Source organism: Pezoporus wallicus, unplaced genomic scaffold (assembly GCF_028554395.1).
Source record: "Pezoporus wallicus isolate ANWC-B61680 ecotype Strahan unplaced genomic scaffold, APGP_CSIRO_Pwel_v1 contig_161, whole genome shotgun sequence".
Taxonomy (NCBI): domain Eukaryota; kingdom Metazoa; phylum Chordata; class Aves; order Psittaciformes; family Psittacidae; genus Pezoporus; species Pezoporus wallicus.
In genome coordinates, this window is record NW_026642654.1 from 2,438,157 (window position 1) to 2,465,283 (window position 27,127).

At 37.2% G+C, this 27,127-nt stretch overlaps 1 long non-coding RNA gene across 1 annotated transcript; it reads left to right on the forward strand.

Moving 5' to 3' along the window:
- Positions 1–17,237: 17,237 nt before the first annotated feature.
- LOC130611228 (uncharacterized) lies at positions 17,238–19,864 on the forward strand. The gene is made up of 3 exons (XR_008975197.1): positions 17,238–17,316; positions 19,125–19,195; positions 19,606–19,864. It is a non-coding gene; the product is annotated as an uncharacterized LOC130611228 (long non-coding RNA).
- Positions 19,865–27,127: the final 7,263 nt, after the last annotated feature.

Sequence of the window (27,127 nt, forward strand, 5' to 3'; positions counted from 1 at the left end):
GAGTGCCTCAAGGGTCAGTACTGGGACCAGTATTATTTTATATATTCATCAGTGATTTAGATGAGGGAATTGAGTGTACTACCAGCAAGTTTGCTGATGACACTAAGCTGGGAGGAGTGGCTGACACGCCAGAAGGCTGTGCTGCCATCCAGCGAGACCTGGACAGGCTGGAGAGCTGGGCAGGGAATAACTTGATGAAATATAACAAGGGAAAGTGTAGAGTCCTGCATCTGGGCAGGAACAACCCCAGGTTCCAGTATAGGTTGGGGAATGACCTGTTAGAGAGCAGTGTAGGGGAGAGGGACCTGGGGGTCCTAGTGGACGACAGGATGACCATGAGCCAACACTGTGCCCTTGTGGCCAAGAAGGCCAATGGCATCCTGGGGTGTATTAGAAGGGGGGTGGTAGGTAGGTCGGTCGAGAGAGGTCCTCCTTCTCCTCTACTCTGCCCTGGTGAGACTGCATCTGGAATATTGTGTCCAGTTCTGGGCCCCTCAGTTCAAGAAGGACAGGGACTTGCTGTAGAGAGTCCAGTGCAGGGCAACGAAGATGATTAAGGGAGTGGAGCATCTCCCTTATGAGGAAAGACTGAGGGACCTGGGTCTCTATAGTTTAGAGAAGAGGAGACTGAGGGGTGACCTTATTAGTGTCTATAAATATATAAAGGGGGAGTGTCACGAGGATGGAGCCAGGCTCTACTCAGTGGCAAACGATAGGACAAGGGGTCACGGGTACAAACTGGAACACAAGAGGTTCCACTTAAACTTGAGAAGAAACTTCTTCTCAGTGAGGGTGACAGAACACTGGAACAGGCTGCCAGGGAGGTTGTGGAGTCTCCTTCTCTGGAGACATTCAAAACCCGCCTGGACACATACCTATGTAACCTTATCTGGGTGTTCCTGCTCCGGCAGGGGGATTGGACTAGATGATCTTTTGAGGTCCCTTCCAATCTCTAGCATACTGTGACATCTATAGTCCCTCCAACAAATCAGGTTCTAGACTGATATGTCCCTGTCTTGACCTGCAGATGGCTCTGCCTTTCAAGTGCTTTAACTTTCATTCTCGGACTTCTTCCATTTTTGTTGTTCCACAAGTAGGGCAGTTGCCCCATAATCAGGGTATTCATCAAATAAATACCTTTGTCAAGTTTTCCTTTATATCACCCTCTTGAATTTCTCCAGTTTTGTCTCCATGTAGACACAGAAATAGCTCCATACTTCTTTGATATTTACATTATAAGGTTATTTGTAAGCTATGGAACTGTTTACCATTGTTCAAATACATATGATTTAATCAGTATTTCAAGAAATGGGCTTATTGTTTCCACAGAACACTAATTCTATCATTAGTTCACATTCTGTGAAAAATATTATAAGGTTTATTTATATATACTTATTTTTCAGCCAGTTCTTGCAGACCAGATATCACACACCTTTGTTAGTTACTACCTGGCCACAATATAACTTTTTCTTTTTGATGACTTTCCAATAAGCAGAGTCCTTTGGTCCCTCTGAGATAGACTGGAGGACATTAGCAATGTACGTAATAATTACACATACAATTATGCCTGAGTAACTCCTGTTAATTCTCCTGTTAAAATATTCACAGATTTAACTGAAATACAGTTTGTATAACAGACGCAGCTCAATCAACTGTTTGCAACATACTTTTGTGATTTCTCATTAGCTAGCATGTCTGCCTTCTGCCACAAACTGACTTACATTCCTCCCATCTGTTGCAAACCCAATTTAATTATCAGTCACTACTATGAACACAACAACAAATACTTTTATGCATGAAGGATCTGCCCTTTTCCCACTTGTCAGAATTTTTGTGAGGTAACATTTTCAAGTAAAGTCTTCATAACAAATTACTTCAAAAGGTCTATTTCTGTATACAATATGTTTTTATTAATGTTAGGTTCTAGATCTGGTAAGATCAAGCAGTAATTCCATTCAGATTTATCCAATTAATTTTTTTATTTGAATGTTTGGAAAATAGAACAATTCTTTGGACTATTTCTACAACTGTAATTAAGTTAGAGATTATGCAGTTACTCAATGCTGGTATACGGCATGCAGCACAGCATTGCCAGTTATTATAACTCAGAACTAGAAAAGCAAATAGAAAAAAGAGCTCGTTAAAAAAATTATTATTAAACTAAAAAGAAATTAACTAAAATACAACAATCAAGATGTAATGGAAAAATAGAGCATTTAAACAAAATCTAGAAGTTTATGAAGAACTGAATAATCATTTTTAGTGGAAAAAGATGTCAAGTTGAATTCTAATCTCTGTTAACTGATTACTAAGAATCAAGAAGAAAAACTTGTGCTGTGTAAAAGAGAATCCTTGTAACTCATTTGTAGACTAGTCAATTTATATGGTAATGGTGTTTAAAATTATGTTTACATGTATTAACAAAAATTAAAAAAAAAGTTTTTTTCCCATTTCAAACTAGAAATTTTAGAATTAGCTGTGAAAATGTTAAAACTGTTTTAAAATTTCCAGCCTTTTTGTGAGCAACTGGTTTTTGTTGACTAGCTGGATTAATTTGGGTTTCTTTTTCACATATCAAGCTGTACTAATTGTATTAGGTTTATCTGCTAAGGCTTTGGTAATGGGGAGATGCGTGCAGTGCTGTCTTCTCACAGGAGACAACAGAAGCTACCCCCATGTCAGACAGACCCAGTTCCATCCAGATCCAAGATGAACCTGCCACTGGCCAAAGCTAAACCCATCAGTGATTTCAGTAGCTCCTCTGTGCTAACTTAATTAAGAAAGGGTGGGAAAAAAAAAGGTACCACAGCTGGAGGAGGAATGAAAAAATGTAAGAGAAACAACTACGCAGATACCAGTATCAGCGAAGATGGAAGGAGAGGGGGGAGGTGCCCCAGGTACACCTCTTCTTGGAGAAGACCTTGGTGAAACAAGTGGTTCTACCTCACACATGGAGGAGGAGGTAGAAGAGTTAGGATAGAAACTGAGCCTGGGAAGAAGGGAGGGGTGGGGAGAAAGTGTTTTTAGTTTTGTTCTTATTTCTTGCTGTCCTAATCTGTTATTAATTGACAATAAATTAGATTGTTTTCCATGATGGTAATTGATAAATGATCTGCCCTTCCTTATCTTGACCCATGAGCTTTTCCATCGTATTTTCTCCTCTTCTTCTCTTGAGGAAGGGTATGACAGAGTGGTTTGGTGGGCATCTCGCAGCACCAAAGTGAGCCCATTATACTATGTGTAGTATTTTCTGAAAATAATTCCCATAATTAGTTTGAATATTATTCTTTATTTCACAAAATGCATCCTTTTTGTCTTTGCTATTCCTGAGAACAAAGTCCTTCAATCATTCTTCAATCTTCCTTCCTCAAACTGTTCTTAATACAAAGCAGGATTTCAGTGACATCCTTAATTAATAGAGCTGTCTGATGTTGTTTAGACAATGCTTTACTTTATCATTTGACCAAACTTCATTTGGCGTGGGATGTCCTATGTTAGCTTTTTATACATCCACTCTTTTTTCTCTGGAAAATTTCATCTAACATGGTCCAACTTGATCACGAAAATGTATTATCTTGGCCTTGTTCAACATTCTGGCAGTCTTTTCTCTGCAATGCTCATAATCATCAGGAGTCCCTGAGCTGGGTCAGATGTCAGCAGTAGCAGTGATTGTAGGATATCATGTGATATGTTGGACAAAGGCTGGGAAAGGAATGTAGGTGAACTCAGTATAAAAATGGGAGATGTAGATTGGAGAACGTGACTGTATATCAGTGGTTGAGGGAAGAAAGGAGCAGATCAGAGGGGGAATCTAAGACTGGTGCTAGGATAACAAGAGGCAGAAGTGGCTAGACAGGGCTTAGGAGCGTTTGACTTTTGGAAGAGTCTGCTGAAGGCTAAGCAAGAGTCATGGGATCAAAGGTTGTTGTGGGAAGAAGATGCATCTGGGTATTTTAGTATGGGTATAGCATTTGCAATCAAGTTAGCACTGGATCAAGAGTGTACTTTTGAAAGAAATCTTCTGGTGGTCCCTATTACTGTGTTCTGGTTCACACATTACAACACACATCATAGATTCCTTTCAGATTAAATTGGGAAATGCACTACAGATCATCAATTGCTATACTTCTGCCTATGCACTGCTACGCATTTGGCCCCATAAACTATTTGTTGCTTTCAAACCTAAGGAGCATGGTGGCTTGCATTCACATTCTTAGTCTTGGCCTGAAAATTATGTATTTATTATGCATAACACTTAGCCTTCTCTTATGAGGAGAAGCTGAGAGAGGTGGGGTTGTTCAAGACTGTAAACCAGCCTTCCAGTACTTAAATGGGGTTTATGAAAAGGCTGGAGATGAACTTTGCAAGGGTAAGAGCATGTAAGTATAGGACAAGGGGAAATGGTTTTAAGCTGAAACAAGCTAGACTTAGATGAGATATAAGGAAAAAATTCTTCACTGTGAGGGTGATGAGACATTGGTAAAAGTTGCTCAGAGAAGCTGTGCATGCCCCATCCCTGGCAGTGTTCAAGGCTATGCTGGATGCGTTTTGTAGCAACCTAATCTAGTGGAAGGTGTCCCTGCCCATGGCAGGGGGGTTGGAATTAGATGATCTTTAAGGTCTCTTCTAAGCCAAGCCATTCTATGATTCTATGGATCTTCTCTACACTCCACATGACTTAATGTCCTAGTGACTATTTTTGGGTGAGAGCATGAAATAATGTTTGCTGGAATTATTTTTTTATAGCACCCCTGTGAAAATGTATGATTCATATGCAGAGACGTGGCACTGGGAGGCATTTGAGAGGGCAAGGCCTGCAGAGACAGAAGGATTGTGCTGGGCAGAGGAAGCTAAACCTGTCATAATTAGTGTTTGGACTATCCAGCTGGAACATGCTTTGCTGTGTGCTGCTCTACCACTTGTAGCTGGGTTTCCTCTAGGAGAAAGCTGATTGGGTCATTTCAGCAAAAAGACAGGAGGAATGAGCTGGCAGATATCCAATGTAGATGAACTGGGGACCAGACATGGGAACTGTTACCAGACCTGTAAGATAACTATTTGACAAATGCAGGTGCATCCCAAGGCCAGGATCTGAAGAGGCTGGGTACATGTCAGGGAACCAAGAAGTACAGTGAGGGAATTAGAGGATTGAGAGGACTGGGACAGCATCTCTAATGAATGGACAAGGAAGAGACAACTGCTCTTTTGGGAAAAGGCAGAGAATCTGAAAAAAAAACAAAGTTTTTGTAAGGCCTTTCTTCATTTTCACCTTTTTATTATTCTCCCTCTAATTAATTTGCCTTCTGTACCACATGAACTACTGCAGCCCTTTCAGTTGCTCTGCCTATGAACCGTTTTCCAGGTCCCTTTTTTTGAACATGTTCGAACACAGACACATAAATGGGTTAGCCTGAAGAATGACTATTTGGCTTGTTACTAAAAGATTTTTCATCACCTCCAAGAGTCAAATTTATTCCTGGATTTTCAGTGCTCACCTTTCAAAGTAAAAGCTTTCCATCTTCTCTTCTTTAAAATGCAAGCCTGGTTTGTTGGGGTTTTTTTTCCTCTTTTGAAGTGACTTGTCCACGGTTATGCCTCAGGCTTCACCTCTCCACTTACTGACAACCTGATCTTTCAATATTTTAAATTGCTTTTACTGGCAAGCTCAAGAAAGGAACAAAAAAGATTTGGCATCCACTGAGAATAAACTGCTTTCCTACCTCTGATCCAAAGTAGGGCAAAAAACACACTAGTGGTGTGCTTGCTGTTTTGAAAAGCTGACTCCACCTAGTACATTCCCAGATAAATCTGTCTGAATATAGCCTTAATTGCAAACTCATCCCTCATCATTGTTTGAATAAGAAAGAAACTATTTAAACTTATTTATAAAAGTCAAGGAAGATGACAAGTAGGCAGGATAGTAGAAAGTGCCATGAGGTAATGAGGTGATCAGACTGCAATTGTCAATATGAGTTTCTTTTGAGGCATTTGAAACTCCAGTGAAATTCCTACATGCAGTCTGTCAAATTCTTCTGGAAAGCAGAGATAGAAAAATCACCTCTTCTTTTTTGAGAGAAAACGCTTTTCTTTTGTATAGGTCTTCTCTGACCTGATTTCTATAGTTGACATCTGGTTGTTTGTTGGCTCTGAAGGGGTTCCATCTTGAAAGAAGAGAGGTGTACAAATTTGCAGCTCTCTCAAACTGTGTGGCTAGATTTCAGCTACTTTAGCTACCATTCTGGCAAATCTACGTTTCATCTGAGAACTTCCACTGATAACCATGATAGGATTTTCTAATACAGACCTTTAAATGTCTGTGTGTTGCACCATCTGGCGTTTATTTTTGGGTTTGTTTAATGAAATGCTATGACCACAAAGTACAACTATAATTGCGCTTTTTTTTTTCTTTTTTTTTTTATTTTAAACTTCAGTAGAAATCAATTTATTTAGGCTTAAATAGGGTTTTTTTTTTGCATGACTGCAAGATCTCTGTGATGACACCGCATGTTGCAAATGGGCAGTTGCAGTGCTGACACCAGCAAGTCCAAATGCCAGCCAATACTATACACAGTAGTAGCCCTGAGACAAGGATAACAAATGAGCATGTATCTAATTAAAGTTCTCTGATAGGATTAATCAGTTGACATTTTGCTACATAAATCAATAGCTGGACTTTCCTCCCAACAAAAAGCCTTCTTTTTGCTGAGGAAGCTATTCACTCTTCACTAGAAAGTCAATGTTTTAGGCAGATGATTGATTCACCATACATTTTATGCATTAGATTCAAAATACAAACAACAGATGGCTTTCTCTATAGTCCTAAACCTAGATTTGATTGGTGTAATCCACTCAACACTGCTGGAATTCAAACCCTGTAAACTTAGAATGACATATGGATCTCTTTTCTACCCTTTCAAATGGAACTCGTGAAATTTAGCAGGTACAACATCAAGGAATTTAGATCTCCACGAGGTGTACAGTAAGACAAGAACTATTTTGTCACTCTTAATAGCTCCTATGAAACTGTAAAAGTTGGCAAAGTAACTTCACACCAGAAGAACTTCATTAAGAATGACCAGAAGAAGCCACTCTCCAGTTTACTTCCATATCAGCTGGACCCTCCTGTTAGTACATGCTACTTCGAGCTGTTACATGTTTGAATGAAAACTCTTGGGCTGGGCTTGAGAAATTTTGGCTTTTAATTAAGTAATTATAAATCCCTAACTATAGGATGATAATCTTTCCAATATCTCTTCTTAACTTTGGTGCCAATTAGACTAGATGAATCAGATTTATTCTCATCCTTGAGGAGAATGAGATATTGCTTCCAGAGATAAAAGTTGTTGTCTGTAGATCATAAGTGATTGGGTGTTAAGATTACTACTATTAAGCTGCTTAGACACAGCATTAAGGTCCATTTTTTTAAATTGTAAAGAGTTAACATGTTGTCATGTGCTTTCTATAGCTGAATCTTAATCTGTTCAGCAGCAATACCAAAATCTGTAAGAAACTTAATATCCATGTGTAGTAACTTCTATTAAGTAACATGATTTTTCCATGTAGATATAGGATTTCACAAAATTCAATTAAAATATTATAAGCAAGAGGAAAATTGGACTCTTCATATATATATGTATATATATATATATATATATAATTGAAAGGTCCTGCTCTTTCTTTAGTGAAAGCTGACACTAGTGAAAGATAGTACACTGTTACATTTACTCAGGGAAAATACCCAGTGGCTCAGTTTAGCTTCAGGAGTCAGTTGAATCCTGAACTTCATCACAGTAAGTTAAAAAAAAATACCAATTTGACGCCAAAATTAAGTTTAAGGAGTATCAAAACTACTTAAGAATATAAGTAATATTGAGGGAATAATCATGGAAACAAAAGGGAGAAGTGAGAGGGATTTTAAAAATAACATTACAAAGATTCCATAGAAAAAGTGACATAAATTAAAGAGAACTCACATTGAACAATTGTGCTAAATAAACCTAAAATTAAATTAAATATTTGTTTAGTTTTGCGTCACATGAACAATATTTATTTTCCTAAAAACTTGAAATATTTGTTTGGTTGTGGAAAGGTTTTTGTGGTTTCTTTTTTTTTTTTTCTCCTCTTCAGATTTGTTCTTCAGCTACTAGCTGAAAAACCCCGTGACCTGGCCTGTTGAATACCTTCTGATGCAAACCTGACATTGTTCCTGCTGGAGCATACATTAGCTTTAGACTTATGCAAATTTATATAACATAGATTTTTATATGCCAAGGCCTCTCTGTCAATCTCTATGGCTAATCTGAAGCGTTGGCTGATTTCAGCATTAATACACCCCAGCAGATCATGCTTTTTAATTGTTCTCTCAAATATACTGAAGAAGTGCTTTCAAATGCTGAGGACTCTAACAGGCAAAGAGATTTTGCTGTCACCTACAAATGAAAGCTGCATTAGAGGATGTGAAGACCATAAACTGGATGTGAAGAAAAGGCATAATCAAGAGAGAAGGTAGAAACGTATGTGGAATTTACTTCCTCTAAATCATTGGTTCATCTTGAAATCAGCAAATCCAACTCCTGACAGATATTAAAGTTTTACAATAATTTTTGAACTGCAGGATGAATATGCAGAGTTATGGTCAGCAAACAAAATAAATGATCCTGCAGACCTAATTCACATACAATGTGGGTGTTATTTCATGTTTATGATCTCTGTTTGGAAGTTCATCCACATCACCAGGAAATAATTCAAATGAGAGGGTCAAATTTTTCTTTGCAGCTCCCCTTGGATTCAGTTGACTGTATGGGAATGAATTTGAAGGTTATAAAAATGGTATTGCATTGGCATATTCATATATAATTCTTATGAATATGGATAGAAAGCTACAGATATTTCATACAGAACTGGAAAAAGTTTCTCAGATCCACAGAATGAATTAGTTTTGTGAATAAGTATTTTTAAATTTTATTTTTTTTTTTAGGCTTGAGCTAGGTTTCTGACTTCCTGAATTCGCAAAAACTCATTATCCCAGTGCCATGTACCTGCTTTTTAAAAAGTCTGTAAAGAAATGATATGACCAGAAAGTTAAACGGAAGATAGATTTTCACACCTGGAAGAGTCCACATAGAATGGTTTGGGCTGGAAGGGATCTTTAAGGTCATTAATTCCAAACCTCACAACATACATAAGGGGACACCACTATAAAATCTACATTGCACTTGTAATTTCTACTTTTTTCATGCTTCTTGACACACTGCTTTAGATTAGTATTTTATTCTGTAACATTCTTAGAACTCTAACATAAAATAATGTTACAGTGCAGTTTACATGCCTCATTTTTTGTAGTTATGTTCATTGACATGAATGGTGTGACATCTGATGAAAAATTTTAGACTGTGAGCAAGACTATCAAGTGTTAAAATTTTTCTGTAACTCTTCTGATACCCATCCTGACACGCAGCTGATGGTAACCAAACAGCTGGCCCATACATCTACAATAGTTCCCACCAAATTACTAAATGTGCTATGTGCAAGGTCGTTTCCTGATCATTTCAGAAACTTTCTTTTTGTCTTTTTTTTTCCTTTTTTAATCAGGTTTGGACACACTTTCCTCTCTGGTTAACCTACCTCTTATTAGGATGAAAAAGGCATTGTCCTCTGCTGGAAGACTTATGTGATGAGGAAACCACTTCTACAGGAGACAAGCCTGTGGTCAATTTTCCCCTGCATAAGAGCAAACAAAAAAGCTTTCTGCAAAGAATTTAAAATAGGGTTTTCATGAATTATTGTTTGCTGGACATGCCAGGGAAATCTAAATTAAGAAAGCCATCCTTTCACTTAGTTAGGGAAAACCACAGTTCATAATTCTTTCAAAAACACACAATGGCAAACTTTGTACTGTTTAGATACTGAAAGTCAAACCAGATTAGATTAAAAACTAGGTAGCTATATTTTATTAATGCTCCAGGAAGTGCTTTTTATGAGAATTGGAGGGGAAAAAAGTTAACTGCAGTAGAACTGATCAGGAATCTTTTCACTACATGATTTTCAGTGGAAAAGATTAACATTCAAAACCTAACATTTATAGAAAATGGAAGGTTTGGAAGGAAATACTTTTGGAAAGCTTCACAGTGTCAAAAAATTATTTCAGGCTTTATTACAGTTAGATGAAAACTGCAGAGACCAAGAGCCTGGCCAATGTCTCATAGTCCTGAGGCACAGAAAAACAAGCTTCCAATGTAAAACATGTATGACATGAAACATGAACACAGATCTGCTATATTCAAGGTGAATGTCCTAATGAAAGGGTATATATTCAATGTTTTTCTTGCTCAAATGATGTTATTTTTATAAGCTCAGTCAACTTCCTGCAAGAGAATTATGCAGCTGCTTCTCCATAGGCTGATGGTGGGATTTTTGCCTAAAATAAGGGAGGCTGAGAAGTAGTTCCCTGCTCCAAGAAGGCCAGAGCAGTAACTTTCTCTCTGGTGTTTCATAAAGAGAGGGAGGTAATCTAATTAATCAAATCATCATCATTACTAACCATTAGTTGTTAACTAGGTCCAAGGCATCTCTAAACTATATTTCACTAGCTTGCTTCTTCCTACAATAAACTGGTCTTTCACCATTCTTACCACTTTGTTTATCTGGGAAGCTGTTTATCTCTTTGTTTATGCTGTGAAGTTTGAAATGCAAGAAAGATGAACATAGTTGTTTGAGGAAAGGATGTTTCCTGCAATTAGCCCCAAATAAAACCAAAATTCAAAAGATTATGTCCTGAGAAATTATGTTTCATTTACACCTAGATCTGGAACCAAACTTTACAGAGATTCCTAAATGAATGAATAATGTAGCCCTCAATGATGAATTAAAAGCCCTCAAAATAGAGGTGGTTTAAATGTGAATCAATATTACAGCAATGAAATTGTAAATCAAAGAAATTTTTGAAACATAATGAAACCACAAAATAAACTTTTTTTTATTACTATTATTAACAATCTTCAAAGTTACTGTTCTTTTTCTTATATTTGAACTTCATAGTCATCATCTAAATCAGAAACAAGTATTCAGGAAGAACTGGCAGGACATGGAAAAACAAACTATTCCCATCTTTATTAAATTTTGATGATTCACTGTAATTTTTTATTAACTCATCCTTTAACTCCAACCTTTAGTATTGTTCTCTGAATTGGTATAAAATTCTGAAAAACTTAGAAATGTTACTAGCTTTTTGCTTGAAGTCAGGCAAAGCATGGAGCAAATTTTATTTCCTTTGTATAAGTTGAATTCATTCATAGCTATGTGTAAAAATTTGATAAGATGCAAGTCCATATGGATGAGAAACTGAAGGGTCAGATACTTGCAATTTCATTACTCAGCTTCAAAAATACTGTACACTTCTAATTACTTTCCTCTGAACGTTCTTGCTTGGCAAACAAAGTGTTAGACTGCCAATCCCCTACGCTGAATGAGTTTAGTGTAAAAATCATATTATAACATCCACAGCAGTATTAAAGTGTAAGAGAAAAAAATGTTTGCAGAGAAAATCAATGGAACTGCTGCTACAGAATGGAAAAACAACGGTTTTGAGCAAGCCCTTTTTTAGCGCTCAAATAGAAGCATGCTAAATACATGCTGAGAATAATAACAATTTTATTTTAAACATAACTGTGGTAGTCAATTAGCCAGTTGGAAAGAAAAGGGCAAATACTATTGGAGAGGAATATTAGGGGAAAGAAAGTGATAAAAGCTGTCAGTTCTGTCAGTTACAGATAATGACATAAGAGTTAGGTCCTGCAGACCTACAATGGAGGGAACACAAAAACATTTGCATTTACCATGAAAAATAACATCTCTTTTTTAGTCCATGACTTTTACAGAGGTCAGGAACATTAATGGAAAAGCCATCAAACTGTCTTTTGTAGATGTTTGAAGTGTTAAGAGGTTGAAGAAGAAAGACTAATTGTTCTGAAAATATTTTCTTCCATAGTCCTTCACTGGCTGTCTTTGTGAGCTCATTTGGATGCATAGCTATAGTTTCACAGATGATTTTAGATGTATTAGTTGAAGGATGTTGCATGCTGTACACAGGTTTAAGTCTGCTGGATTTAAATAGTTCTTTCAGTGATGGGGACATTTTTCTGATGTCTGTAATGGCAGGAATTGCTAATACAGAAACTAAGAAATGATCTTGAGAGATCATAAGATAAGACTTTCATCATGTAGCTTGAACCCTTTGCTAGGAAATCATTATTTCTCCAAATTATTTTAGGCATTATGGCAAGCATTGGATTTCTCTGTGGAACTGCTCAACAGCCAAACCACAGAAACTTGCTTTAAATTCCAATGAAGCCTGTTTGCAGGGCTGAATCAGGTCTCAAATTGGACCCAGATATAATCAGCATAATTAAAAGTTGAATTCATAAGAAAGCAGCAGAACATAACTTCATAAGTTCAACATAAAAGCTGGTGAAACCAAGATGAAACAATAAGAAGTCTGTTCTCAATATTGCAGCCTTGTTTCTGCAGTTCTTTTCCTGCTGGTTTACATCATCCAGCTCCTGGGAAATCAGGTGCTACCTGTGAACTGAAGATCATTAACACTCTGAAAACAAACACATGGTTTTCTGTAGATTCTTGTTAGCTCTTCCTTAATGAGAATACATTTTGAGCTAACCTGAGAAAGACAGGAGCTTAAATGTGTCCTTTTAGTTTAAAAGAGACAAATGCTTAGTTTGTAGCAGATCATAAAGACAGCAGCATTAACACAGAAAAGAAGAGCAACAACAATGAAATTCAGCTCCTGTAACTTTGGACATCTGTGGTAGGAGACATCTGTATCTAAGCTAATAACCTCCCCAAGCTCCTTTTATCAGAAATAGAGAGGAAATAGGTACTTTTGGTAAGCTAAACAATTAGCCCAGATGTCAATGCTTACAGTGTAAATGATTACATTTATTCAGGTGAATCCCACTCTGAACTACTATAACATGTAACCTTTAAATTATGATGTCAGGCCCTTAAGTCTGAGTTGATTTTTGTGGCTTCAAATCAGCAGTGTACTTAAGCAATGTCCTAATTTTAAGCATATAAATAGTCTTATTGAAGTCAATGGGATATTCACACATTAAAAGCGTACTTTGGCTGGCACTTTGCTGAATCAAGGCCTATGCAAGCACTGTACCACATGTGTTTTTTCTTGCAGTAACTGTTACATCACTTTCCCTTTAGGTAGTAATTTCACTGTACAGTGGAATTAATGTTTTCAGAAAGGTCTTTTAAAGTTTTAAGATTTTGGCATTTTTAAAGCAGATGCTAATAAATTGGTAAGGCTTGTATTCTTTTCTATACTTCATAATAACACTAAAATCTAATAAAATATAATCCAGTGTTTTTGCTACTACATTAATTGAACACTTAAGCTGCTTCCATTTCTTAGTAAGGGTTCAAAATATAATTAGAAAATAAGCTAATTTTTTTCATGTTTCGTGTAAAAATGATGAGCCCAAATAGTAACCCGAGTTACCAAAATGGTAAAGATCTTTTCAATCATTTACCAGGTGGACAGATCAACATATCCATCACCCATCTGTCATTTCTAATCCTTAAAAGCATAGATGGCCCTAGTGAGTTCTCACTGTATCTAAATTTTTCAATGGCTTTGTAACTGTACTTTTTATACAATTTATAGAATCTCATTGCAGAAAGCCTAAAACTGAAGCATATCTTAAACTGCATATTTTTTATGTGGATCAGCCTCCTGGTTCAGTTGAAAGAAGAGGGTTCATTTATAGTGAATAGAAACTTGAAGCCAGAAATTGCAAAGAAGAAATCCTGTCACTAAGGTGTTTGATGCTCTGTCTTGATCTCAGTGGACATCCAAACAGAACACAATATTCTGGGTTTAGCTGCGTACCTGGCCCCTTGGATCAACATGGAGGAGCATTGCCAGGAACAGGTCTTTGCTGCCCCACTGTTGCAAGGGAGGTGTAAGCTGTTCAGCTGAATGCAAATTAAATTCAAGACTTAGATTTCTGACAAATTCCCAACATGGTCTTTGGTAGGAAAAAAGTTTGGCCTCTTCTCCAGCAGGTAAGAAACACTGTTTTGCTTGCCGTGAACTTGACAGACATATCAGTCAGCTACTCAGTATAGAGATCTTCCCAAACAGGCCTCACTGTAAAGTATTTTTATACCAAGATATCCTGTAGCAGTCTTTATAAAAATAAATGAACTAGTGACATTAAGCTGAAAGGTAAGCAAAGGTGCTGAGTGTTAGACATATTAAGGGGGGGGGAATCTGTTAATCGTTTTATTAATGTTTTCTTTTCTGCAGAAATCCTTGTAAATGCTTGTAATTCTTTGCAGCTGACAGGCTGCTGATTTTGCAGAAAGAAGAGCTTTTGAGTCCCCTAACTCCAAGTCACAGTTGTTCCTTGTTTTGGCTGTTGGAGAATTAGTTCAATAACCTCCCAAATAGTAAGTGCCTATGCTCTCACAATTTAAGCGTAAGGTCTGCATCTTAGAAAAATTATAGTCAAACAAATACTACATTGAAAGCTTAATGAGTTACACCGAAGCTGTGTAAGGGATTGCCAAAATCATTTTGCTGCCTTATGGATTTTTACAATGCTGTTACTTCATTTGTTGCAACAGATTTAGTCCCTGTTTGAATGATTCCTCTCTTTCACACACACTAAGTGTCACTCAGGCACTCCCAGGCTTGTGGGAAATGGCAGCCAGAGGTAAGGATTTGGGTCTATGACCTCCTCTATCCTTTCACCACACCCACAATAAAGCACATGAGGCCCAGTCCCCAGCTGTCCCTTTGGTCTAGCACTAATGCTGTCTGGAGGATTGGCATAGTGGCACCTTTTTGAGGAACCTCCCACTTTGAAGCATGCCTCAAATGCATGTCTCCAAGCAGTCTGGATATTCCCCACTTTGGGTATGCACCTACCAGCCACAGGCTTTTGGTGCCCAAGTCCACCAACATGTTGGTCCACCAAGACGTGTTGCAGAAGAGCAGCTTTCTCAGCTAAGCCAGGCTATTCCCTTGCCTTCACCCACTGTTCAAAATACATGGGGCACCAGGTTATCCCAGCCAACCCTGCTGCCCACACTAAAACATGACACCTGCCAAGAGGAAGACAAGCTCTTTTCAGGGAAGAGATGTGTTTCAGACCACAAGAGTAAACAGGAGCACGTTCTCTCTGCAATAATGAAGAGAAAGTTTTCTAGGCCCACCAGTCCTACCAAATCCCTGATGGTTTTTTGGCTTTCTAAAGAGTGTGTTGAAGCACCTGATGCTGTAGTCAGCCATGGAGGTCAGGCTTGACAGCTGACTCAGGTCTGATTAGCAGTTGTCTTCATATGGTCTGCAAGTAAGAAGAGCCATTCACCATTTTGCATGGTCATACGGTCCTCCACCACTGAGTCTTCTTCCTTTGCTCTGCTGCTTTTATCGTCTCCCTTTCTTTCAATTTCCAAGGCAGTGAAAGGTGTATTGACATCTCAAAAGCAAGAGAATTTATCTTTTTTTTTCCTTTCCTTCGGCAGAAGAAGAAATTGCATCCAGTATTCTCACAGTAAAATGAATTTGGTAAATTTAGGTTGTATGTTTAAATACTTTGGGTCTTGTTCTCATTTTCTTTACGTTTATATCTTACTAAATACATCTCCACATCTCCAAGTCTTGGCATGAGTGACTTTGCTTAAGTGATAGACAGGCTGAGGTTCCTGTATGAAAGCATCTATGACATTTTTCACTGTAACGTTTTGTGCTGACAGAATCATTCTGGCAGCTTTGTTCCTGTGAACCAACTCTTTCCAGAGACAATGAAAGAACAGACTCCAGGGTTTCAGGTTACAGAAGTAGGGAATAGCTGTATCATACAGACTCCATAGGCTTCCTAGGCTGTCTGAAAAGCAGTGGCCCTTAACGTACTGTGCCTGAATGAAAAAAGCTGAAATAACCCTAAGCCTTCCTGTTGATAAAACAAACAAACAAACAAACAAAAATTCTCAGAATTAAAAAAGTAATGTCAGATCTTGTTTATTGTGCAGTGTGTGTGTGCTTTTCACATTTATTTGGTGACAACGTTAAACTTGAATAGTCAATTGTGTTAATAAAACTTTTTAAAGGCAAGGTACCACTATAAGGTCAAGTAGTTAGAAAAATGAGAAATCTTGTTTTATTTCATCCTCTGATTTCTATGAACCATATATAATAGTCAACTTTTTAACTGTACTGTAGGCTCACCTGCATTTTTATTGTCTCTGTCCTCATTCTTTTTATTTGAATATTATATTAGTCTGTGAATCATCTGTGGATAGGCCCTGTGATCAGAGACTGTGGTCTGGAAACAATGAAATAAATGATGATATTGAAACAGACTTGCACCATCTTTTTTCTGTTTTCCTAACTATTCTAATGTAGATTTTTTTTTTCATTTGTTCTGAATTAAGCACCATTATGTGTTATTCAGTCTCAGCTAAAATATACACGTTATACCAGAAAAAAAAGGTATTTTCCAAAAATCCTTCTTTTGCTACTTAAAGTATAATTACCTGGTCAATCTTAAATCCTACATTCACCATAATGTCTTCTACAGTCCTAAATTTCAGAGAAATTACTGGGTTAATTCAGGTCACTGCCTTTATAAATTAAATCTGAGAGTAATGAGAGTAGTGAAGGAGTAAACAGGAATAACGTACAGAGCAGACAGTTACAGCAACATAAAGGAATTATGGAAGGTTTGCCAGAAATACCAATCTCTTGTAGAGACAGGAAGAATTTCCATGGGGTATGTATCCTCACATGGAGAAGAATGGAATAAAGAATTCTATTTCCAGCAAAGAAGAGTGCAAGACAGAATAGTAAAAAAAAAAAAACTTATCAACAAACCAATCCAAAAAAGAAACATTTAATTTTAACCCAGGATTGAACAAAGCGATAATCAAGGTTGCCAACAGCCCTGAGGTAGTGCCTACATGGTTTTAAGACCATGCCATCATATCAATCCTGCACCTGTTTTAACCCCCAACTCCCTTGTTTTCCCCACACAATCTCCCTGTGCTCTGTGGAATTCATGTTTGTTTTTATGGCTAATGGGCATGAGTAAAAGCCAGCCTTTGCTTCAGTTTATGTTGGCATCTCTCCATTTCACAATGAGAATGCAAAATCATTCATAATCCTCCTATGACCTTTCTGTAGCTCACTGGGCTTTTATGGTTGAGATCTTTTGCAACTGCCACTCTGCACTGAGAGGGATTTAGAAATTTTAGCTGTTTCTGGTAACTGAGGACAAAGGAATGAAGGTGGGATTTCCCTGTGGAAGTCATCATACTCAGGGTGGTTAACATTACATGAAACCAAAACAAAAATGTGGATGTTGAGTGGTATAAAATACATGAGCTGGGAGATGGGGCTAGCTTAGAAGATCTCATTCCCCTTAGCAGAAGATTGGGTTCAGTTTCTGCTTAGTTGATAGAGATCCACTCTAAACATGGCACTAGTGATATTCAGAAATCAAACACTGCCAAAATGAGTCTAAAATGTCCTCAACATACAGTTAGAACATTCTTAAAATTAAATTCAATACATTACCTCACTAGTTACAAGATATTTTGTGGCTAAACATTGTCTGTACTTAGTTATACTGAGCTCAAAGTGAGATATGTACTTCGTGGTCGTTCTAGATCTCAAACAGTGTGTAATGGTGGCTGGAAATAACATTCGTCAGAGAGGGCTCTGCCTTTTTGATAACCACTGAAAAACTTTATTACTTTTTTTCTCAATTATAGACTGAAATTTAAATTTAGGAAGCGATCCCTGTTGTGTTAACACTCAATTTTTTTTTTTTCAGTGAATTCAGGCAGCTTTGAGAAAAGCTTCAGAGGGGAAATGTTGACTATTCCTTTAAATCTGAAGAAATACCAGAAACAGATGAGAGAAACAGAAAAAGAGATAAAATCTGTTGAAATTGAATGAGATAGAAATGCCATCAGCGTTTCAATGTATCAACAATGGGTTTGCTTGTAAACTGAATCTGAATGTAGGGTACAATCACATCTGGTTTTGATAATGAGCTTTAAATGATCCAGATATCAAGACTACCAGTGGCACTCCATTGTGTTTTCACCTGCCATTTGTATACACAGGCTCCTTATAGCTTCATCACCAATTAGGTGCAGACTTATGCAAAATTCTTTGCTCATGTATTCTGTCTTCTCCTTTCTAGACTAAATCTATTTGCTATATTTTCCCTAATATTGTTTCACTCTAGGTATATTTTTATCTCTTTTCTACTGTTTCTAATTCTATTCAATTGGTCTACTTTGTTTTTATAGCAGGGTAGGGAAAACTGGACTCCAGCTGAGGCCTTATGTGTACAGAATAAAGAATAATTACCGCCTTTGTGTTACTTGCCACAGCCTGTTACTTATTAATAGTATCACATTTTTCACGTGGAGTTAGTTTGTGGTCCACTTTAACCTCCCTTCCTCGACCTTTTTTTTTTGTTCTAGCATTCTTCCTATCTAGTTATTCCTGATATTCTGTTTGTGTGTTCAATTTCCTCTCCCAACTGTTGCCTTTTTCTTTCTTTTCCATTTCATCATGTTGCTTTTGGACCATTTCTCTAATTTGTCAGGACTGGTTTGAACTGCTACGTCAGCCTCAAATGTGCTTTCAGCTCTGCATGACTTACAAACGGCACGGGTAGTCTCTGTACTGCTATTCATGTTTTTAATGAAAGTAAAGAATAGAAGAGGGTGCCGCAGAAATGTGTTATCAGTTTGTGAGAGAAACATTGACAACTTCTCTTTGAGTATGATTTTTCAATTAGTTATGCATTTATCATAAGGTCATTTGTTCAAGATAATATTTCCTTCTTTGGCTTAGGGGAATGTCATGCAAGGCAATGTCAAAATATTTTACTAAACCCAGTTGGTATATGTTACTGCTTTCACTTTATCTAGTGGATTTTTCCAAAGGAAATGAGGTAAAATAGAGTTTTTTACTCTCTCTTTGCTCTCCATTTGTTTCTTTTTTTTTTCCCATTTGTGCCATCTCTGGGGATTTTTCCTCCTTTTAAACCTCATAATTGTTGAACTGGCTCAAACAGAAGTGGTACTAAATTCAGTGAAGGAGAAAACGTGCATCATTACCCAATGTAACACTTCAAGAATGGACAAGGTGAGATTAATTCAGCTGATTTGTTGAAAAATAACATTGAATAGAGATACAAACTCTACCACCTTTAATCATAGTAATCTCTACTTCAAATACTCCTATTGACTTCAGGGAGATGGGTGTCTTGGCATATTTTGCAAAAGTCTTGATTAATCTGTAATGCAAAGAATCCTGAGTAACTAACTTCTGAATTTGCTCAGAGAATTGCAGCTGTGCAAGTGTTTAAAGGAAAAGCAGACTAAGAAAAAAGACACAGCATAGAACAAATGTTTCTTGATATTTAGGAATACTTGCTTTCGATTTTTGCATTATTGCATGTCATAATTACGTTTCATCCAGTATTATCTTGTTCAGTATCAATTTGCCTATTGCATGAAAATTGTCTCATTTCCATGTCATTCTCCCAGTCCAAGAGCAAAAGACAAGGTGACATTCAGTGAGATGAAGAGTGTCAAACGTCCATCTGATGCAGAAGAAATGCTCTCTCTGGAATGCCAGATGATTCTGTGGAAGCTGCTGCCAGAGAAGATCACGGTGACCAAACCTTTGTAGGTGATCTGACACACAGATGAGTAACTAGGAGACAAACTTACAACAAATGATGATAGCAGTTTTGAAAAAACTAATTTAATGTTTTAAGAGTTTGAAAAAGGTCTAGTTTGAGTACTTATGAAAGGGTAGACTAATGCTCACTACGGAGTTTTCAAACTGTAGCTCTGGTTTAGAGGGACTTTGCATCTGAGCTGGTATGACAATTCTGCTTCAAAGTACCCATGTTAAGCACTATGAAGAAAATTATTAAGAAGCCCATAAATGTTTTACTTTGTTTCCAGTGTAAAAAAATAGTAGTATACAATCAAAATGGTTTGCATGACTTAGGATAAGCAAGTCACCTGAGCCTCAGCCTCTGGATCCTGATTTTGTTATTTCATTGCAAATAGCAATGGTAGCTACGGGCTCTGTGCTGGAAGGCGATGAGTGCAGGTGCAGCTCCAGCACCCCTGCCCAGCTGAATAAGGCAGCAGCTGCACAGGCTATTGGAGCAGCTGCATATGATTCCTGAACAGGAATCCTACTCCCTGTTATCTTGGAAAGAAATTGTCAAGCAGTTCAAAACTGACCAGCAGTTCATTGGCTAAACTGAAGATAATATGGGATGATTAGCTTTACCCAACCTCAGAAATTTGCAAGAAAAAAAAAAACAAGCAAACAGTTCAGTAAATCAAGGTGTGACTTCTCTGAGGTTACACTGATATAACTAATATCAGATTATGGCTTGTTCTTTATCGATAAAGGAACTTTATAAAATTTTAATATTTTAAACCTAATTAAGCATATTTTGATAATATTAAAGATTATCAACATTTCAGAAGTTGTAGAAAAGACCGAAGTAGCTGCAGAAATATCGTTCCACTTTTTTACTGGATATATTTTAAAACAGATTCTAAAAAAAAAGACTTTTACATCTTTGTCCTCTATGAATAAACCTTATTTTCTACATAGCAATAACAGAAATTAACTCAAGGGAAATTACATACGTCAAGAAGGTAAAGTTCCCCTCCGCTTTCAAAGGGTTGGCATTAGTGTAAATTATTGCTTTCAGGTGTTAAGTAACTTCTTTGATGGTTTTTTTTATTGACTGACTCACATTTCTCAGGAAGATAAAAAGCTACTGTAATAGAGCATTTATTTAATTAAAAAGAGCTAAGGTTTTTTCACAGTAAAGAAATGGGTGTGGATGGGTGATTTTTGTTGAATGCACTTGAGCCAAGACTGAAAATGTTTTACCAGGTATTGTATTACCTTTCATTTCCACAATGCTACTTGTATCACGTGCTTGAATGTAAGTTTTGTTGAATAGAGTATTTCAATGATTTTTCTTTTTTCTTTTGGTTAACACAAATAATGTTATTTAGAAATTGTGTAGGCACTTTCTTATGATTTTGAGTCCTTCATGCAACATAGTCCTTCAGACTTACTGGTTTGAGTCATGTCCTAGATACTTTGTTTTCTGCAAGTTCAACAGCAATGAAACTTCAGTCAAATGAAATACAAAAGAGTAAATTCCAAGAAGATTCATGCTGTATTCTCAAATTGACTATCAAAAAGGCCAATTTAAACAATTTCCTTTTCCTCTAGGTCCAAAATTTGGTAAGACATATGAAAATTTGAAAGGCAAAAGTGCATTTTTTGCTGGTTTAAATACCAGGAATTTCCCACTGAATTAATTGCTTTCCTTTGTAGTGAAGTAGAAATAGATAAGAATATAACGATGAATTTCACACCTCCAGAATATATTTGCAACAATGTCTGTGATTCTCAGCAAAACACTCTGCGATGGAAAACTCTAACAAATTTGTGTTTTTCTCTTCCCCACAAAAAAGGAACATATAAAATCCTGCTGCTGGTTTGCACTGCAATAAAGTGCCCAGACACATAGTTTTATCAACTGCTAGTATGCCTTTAACAAATCACAATTAAATATTAACAGCCTGTGGAGCAGCATGGAGGACTCTGCAATCCTTTGAAGGCATATTTGCCAATTAAACAAAGTCAACATTGGAGTAAAGGTGGCAAGGATCCAAACCAGAGAAATGAAAGTCAACCACTTTAGTGGCATTCATTAGCTCAACAGACATTCTTTGTGTGGCCTGTTTCTTTACTACTGCCAAATCCACACCCTGTTCAGGAACTTAGGGAGGCTCAGATAAGCTTATTATGGAAATGTCACTTTGTCACCCTTTACAACTTGCTTCTTGTTAAATTATCTTTTATCTTCTTTGTAGTATTTGTCACCTTTCCTTGGGTGCCTCTTGTGTGGCCAAATGGTGCTGTGTTTGATTTGGAATAACCAAGGTTAATTGACGTTAATAGGGTAATATTTTAAAGATTATCTCTTCAGTATCATCACATAAGACTGATTATGGATAGACATTTGTGCAGACACACCATGTTGTTCTGTTTGGCAGTGTGTGAATGTTTAGATGCTTGTTTGCATCATCTAGTAATAGGTACTGTTAGGGCTGAGAAGGAACATCTGGCTGGGAATTCTCTACCCTATACCTGGCCTTCCCAAATTTTGTTGTAACTGCAAACCCCGTGCTTAAACAGCAGAAATGGTCAATGTTGCCTCTGCATACTGAGAACATGAGGTAAAAAAGAAGCATTTTCACTACTCCTTTTTCTGCTAACTGAGAGAAAAGAAAGAAAACCCTGGTGCTGGATGCTGAGTGCCCTGGAGTAATGCACCAGCATGGAGTGTGCATCATCCTTGAAACCTGCAGACCGCACACAAGCTTCCATCCCATTTCCTTCATTCTGCAGCTTCAAAGCCACCTCACTAAATGGCTCTGCTTCATAGTCTTGGTCTAGCTTCTACCTGGACCTTCAAAAATATCTGCACAAAGAAAGTAATTTCTGCTTTTGTGTCTCAAAGGCATAAAAATTTAGCAAGAAAGAGTAGAACTCAGTCTCCACAGAAACAGTTCAAAGTGGTAAAGGTAAAATTAAATATTACCATGAGGTCAAGACAAAGCTTGGGCTGTCATGGCAGGGAGTAGGAAGAGGGATAGAGAAAGAAAGAACTGGGCATGTTGCTCCTAGCAGAAGGTACAGAAACAACCCATATAAAAACTTTCTCTTGATGTGGTCCTACTTCTGTGGCAATAGCTAGCTTTACACAGACATGGACCACAGCTTTAGCGCAGACTCCAGGAGACCTGACTTGTGTCTATGTGTGAAAAAACCATCACCATGGCTGGTATCCTGCAACCATATGCATATTTTGCCTATGCATATCCCTGCCTGTTGAGATCTACATTTCAATACAGAGCTGTCCAACCTTGCTGTACTATACACACATCTTTGATGACATTCTCAGTTTTGAAGCACCCTTTTTTTTTTTATTCTGTGCTGAAATGCTGTTTCATTTCACTCATCCTCCCTCACAGACACAGGGAAACAAGATATCCATCAGTAAGTAACTACAAAAGAATAGAATAAAAAAGAAGTGAAGAGAGAAAAGTGAATTCTTGGACAGATATTTAAATGGTCATCATATTTTGAATGGTTCTTTGTCATATTTAAGCTGATGCCCTAGTCTGTGTTATTGTAATATGTATCTGTTGGCTCCCAAGATTTATAGTGACATAAAACCTTACTGGCTCAGAAATTTAGAGGTTTGGTTTGGATTTTTTTCTATATTCTATATTTATTCATGTATATATATCATGCATAATTCACTGTAGTCACAAATTGCATTTTCCATAAACACATGCAAATGTAGCTATAACTGAAGCAAGAAAGAACAAGAATATCTCTGAGTTTTATTGGTCTGCTTATGTCTCATAGGCAACACTGAAATATTGTCTCATTCAACAATATCACTGCTCATATCTCACATACACACTTTCTTTTTCACTGTTTTGAAAAAAGGCCCTACTTAACATTCCAAACACATGAAAATTCTTCACCTGAAGTCACAGGAATTTTCTCCTGTTTCAGAAAGATACAAGAGAAAAGGAATTAAAAAAATAAGCTTTCTTTGTGAGCATCAGGAAGAAAACATCCTTTTTGACTTGCTCCAGTAAGGGAGGCTTCTTCCCAAGTTGGCAAAACAGCTCCTCATCAGGTATCTATCTGTCTCGAAGTTGCTGTCTAGGTTTATGATAGCGAGGGGTTTTGCTTCTAACCTGCTGATTCTGACATCACCCTTACTGCTGATTTAATGAGCCCAGTGTCATAAATAGGATTACAGACCCCAGAGGTCTAATTCTGAGCTCCTGAATACACTGAAGAGCAACAGTAGCTATGGCAAATAATTACCTCAAATCAAATCAAAATTAAAGCTTTAAGATTTGAATGCTGGAAATGTTTGTTCAGTGATCCGTACAGTGGAAGTAACTTGTCTTTATCTAGCTCCCAATGGAACAAGATGGCACCCAAAGACTAAAACACCACCACAAATAGTGCCTTTGTGAATACAGTATAGAAAGAAACACTGAAATCAGCTGGAATAAGCAGAAAGCAGTGTTTTTGCAGTGGGAGCATGGGCAAGCTGTGACTGTTCTGTTCCCTCAACAGCTTTTTTCCTATCTTTTGGATTTGGGTAAAATCAGGATTTGATTCTCAAAGTACAGATATAGCATGCAGTTCTGATATAATGTGATGGGAATTAAATAAATGCTTTGGGAAGCTAATCTTTATCAGGAGAATTAAGGCTTTTTCCATGCTTGCTTTATGACTCTAATATTCAGATGCTACCTGATTACCAGGATGTCCACATGGGGCACTTGCTCACCTGAATAAATATAATAATGAATGTTCTGCTTTTGTGTCACTATTCGCATGTGGATTTTAATTGTGGTTTGTACAGGAGGGTGTTTTATGGAAGTTGAGAGCCAGTGAAGTAATTTTCTCATAACCAAAGGAAGTTAGTAGAAGAACAAAGGATGGGACTCAGGCCTTCTGTCTCTTATCCGGTATCTTCAATCACATTGTCTCTTACAATCATCAACGAGTTTTCAGCTGTTGTAAATTAGGCTGACATTAGTGAATACAATCTGCTTTAGGATACATACATGCTAATTTTTCAGGGTGTTTTCTACCATTCATCAGCAATGCTAAGTAAATGACATTTCTGCATGTGATTAGCTCTATATATCCCCAGATTCTAATGTGCATATGTAAAATAGATGCAGCTATATATTTTAGCACGCACAAGCATGCAGTCATGAGCACATAAAAACACTTCTTCTCTCACACAGATATACATACCGCTTGTGGCAGATAAAAATAAATATGCCATAGGAAGGCTTTTTAGATGAGCATGTATTGAGCTTGCCTTATCAACTTGATAAATTTTACTACCATTTGTGCAGTACTAAGAGCTGTTCTCTAAAAGGGATTAAATATCATAAAGATACTCATATAGATTTTGTTTAATAGCAGTTTCCTATGCAGAACTGCAGAGTTAAACCAAAGGCAGGAAGTAGTCAAGCAGGAGTGGAAAAAAATGCACGGTTAAGCAAAAGACTTGAAAAATTAGGCAGCAGAGGAAAGAGCAAATTGAAAGCTGCTTAGATTTACTGCACCTGTAATGTGTGTTCTGCTTATTTACATAAAGTCTATGTGATTGTCTTCTCTGGTGTTCAGTAAGAATAGACCTTACTATACTATCTGCCACAACACATGGCACTTCAGTTATCTTGGATATGCAGCCTTCTTATTAAAGAAACACAATAACTAATATGTGACATGAACTTTTGACCATTCACAGTGTTTGGAGACAAAGAATTTATTCCACCACTAGCAGATAAAAAGGGCCAAGTTTGTATTCCCAAGTTTGCACATTACACTGTTTTTATTTTAGGCTTTGTAAAATTTTTGTTTGCACTTTTTGTTGCTGTCTGTTTAAAAATATAGGTTCTTCATTCTGAACTTTGAATGCAGCTCTGAGACAAAATATTGCACTCGTGAAACCAAGGCTTTTTCATGAAAATACTGGACTCTCTTCTGGGCCTTGATTTCCCTCAAGGTTTCTTTACTCATACTGCATGCCTAAACCTATGTCTTAAATGTTCTCCAAGTATCAGCCTTTAACAGTCATTTGCTAAGAAAAGTTTTCCACTTTGCCTTCCTTCTGTTGTACGGGTAGATGGGATGTATATCTGCTCTTTCTCGTCTATCAGGGTGGGTGGGTGTGCTTTGCAAAGTACAACTATACGGCAGTAGTCTATGCCCATCCAGCTACCACCAACTTTTACCCATAGAAAGAAGAATGAGTGTGTGCATTTCTAGATATGTAAAAAATAACGTTTGCTTGTCTGTTTGTTTCTGAGAACAGCAGCATCACATGGTTCTAGGTGAGTACTCAGTTACAGATTCATACAGAGAAAGTAGTGTTCTGCTTTATTTACAGAGAAAGTAATTCTCTGCTTTATTTACTTGAAAAGTAAATTTTTAATTTTTTTTTTTTGAGTTTTGCATAGTTATAACTTGAAATATGCAGGAATTGTTGCTCCCACAAGGAAATAAATAAAAAAACTCCAATACATCCTGTAGTGGAGGACGACTCTAAAGAGTTCTTAGTAAAGCAATTCATATGGATATTTAAAAGAACCCCAACCAATTAAACAAAAAAAAAACAAACCCACAAACCATTGGTCTTAAGCCATCTTAAGACCTTCATGCTATACCAGATGAAGGAATTTTGAATTCACCAGTGACCAAAAGCTATTAATAGGTTACCTGTCTTTCCATCATGAGCAAGAGAGGTCTCTGTACCATCTCTCAGTTCTCTGCGTGGAAGAGCAATATTTCACACTTCTATGATTTCTTCTCATAATAGCTTAGAGTAAATGTTTATTATTTAACCACCCTGTATGTTGGCTGGTCTTCAGCTCATATGTCTGGCCATATATGTATTATTGTCTTTTCCTCCTGCTGATAATCTTCATGCTCTCTGCTGGGGGCTATATCTACACATTTCTTCTGCTAACAACCACCACAGGAAAATTAGCCAGACTAATTGATCCATCAGCTAAGGATGACCATGTACCACTGCCCAAGAAATCAAGAGAAAGATTCCTTTGTTCCTGTCCATGTCTGAACAGGGATGTTTTCCTATGTTGTACCAAATGTAGTCTCAGACTCCACTCCTTGTCGTGCTCTTATAAGCAACATGTCTCCTGAAACTAAAGATGAGTGTTCTGTCAGCTGCCTGGTGGGTGATGGGAGTAACATCAGCAGATAATGAGTAGGACACAAGCCTCCAGCTTTTGTTTTTGATTAATGAACATTCTTGGCAAATGCTTTTGCTTTAGTTCCTCTTGCACTGGTCCAAGAATCCTAGTTCAAGTGGCACAATATGAATGCCCTAGCTATTGCTCTTAATCATGGCCCTGCTTCCAAAAAAAAAAAAAAACCAACAGAAAA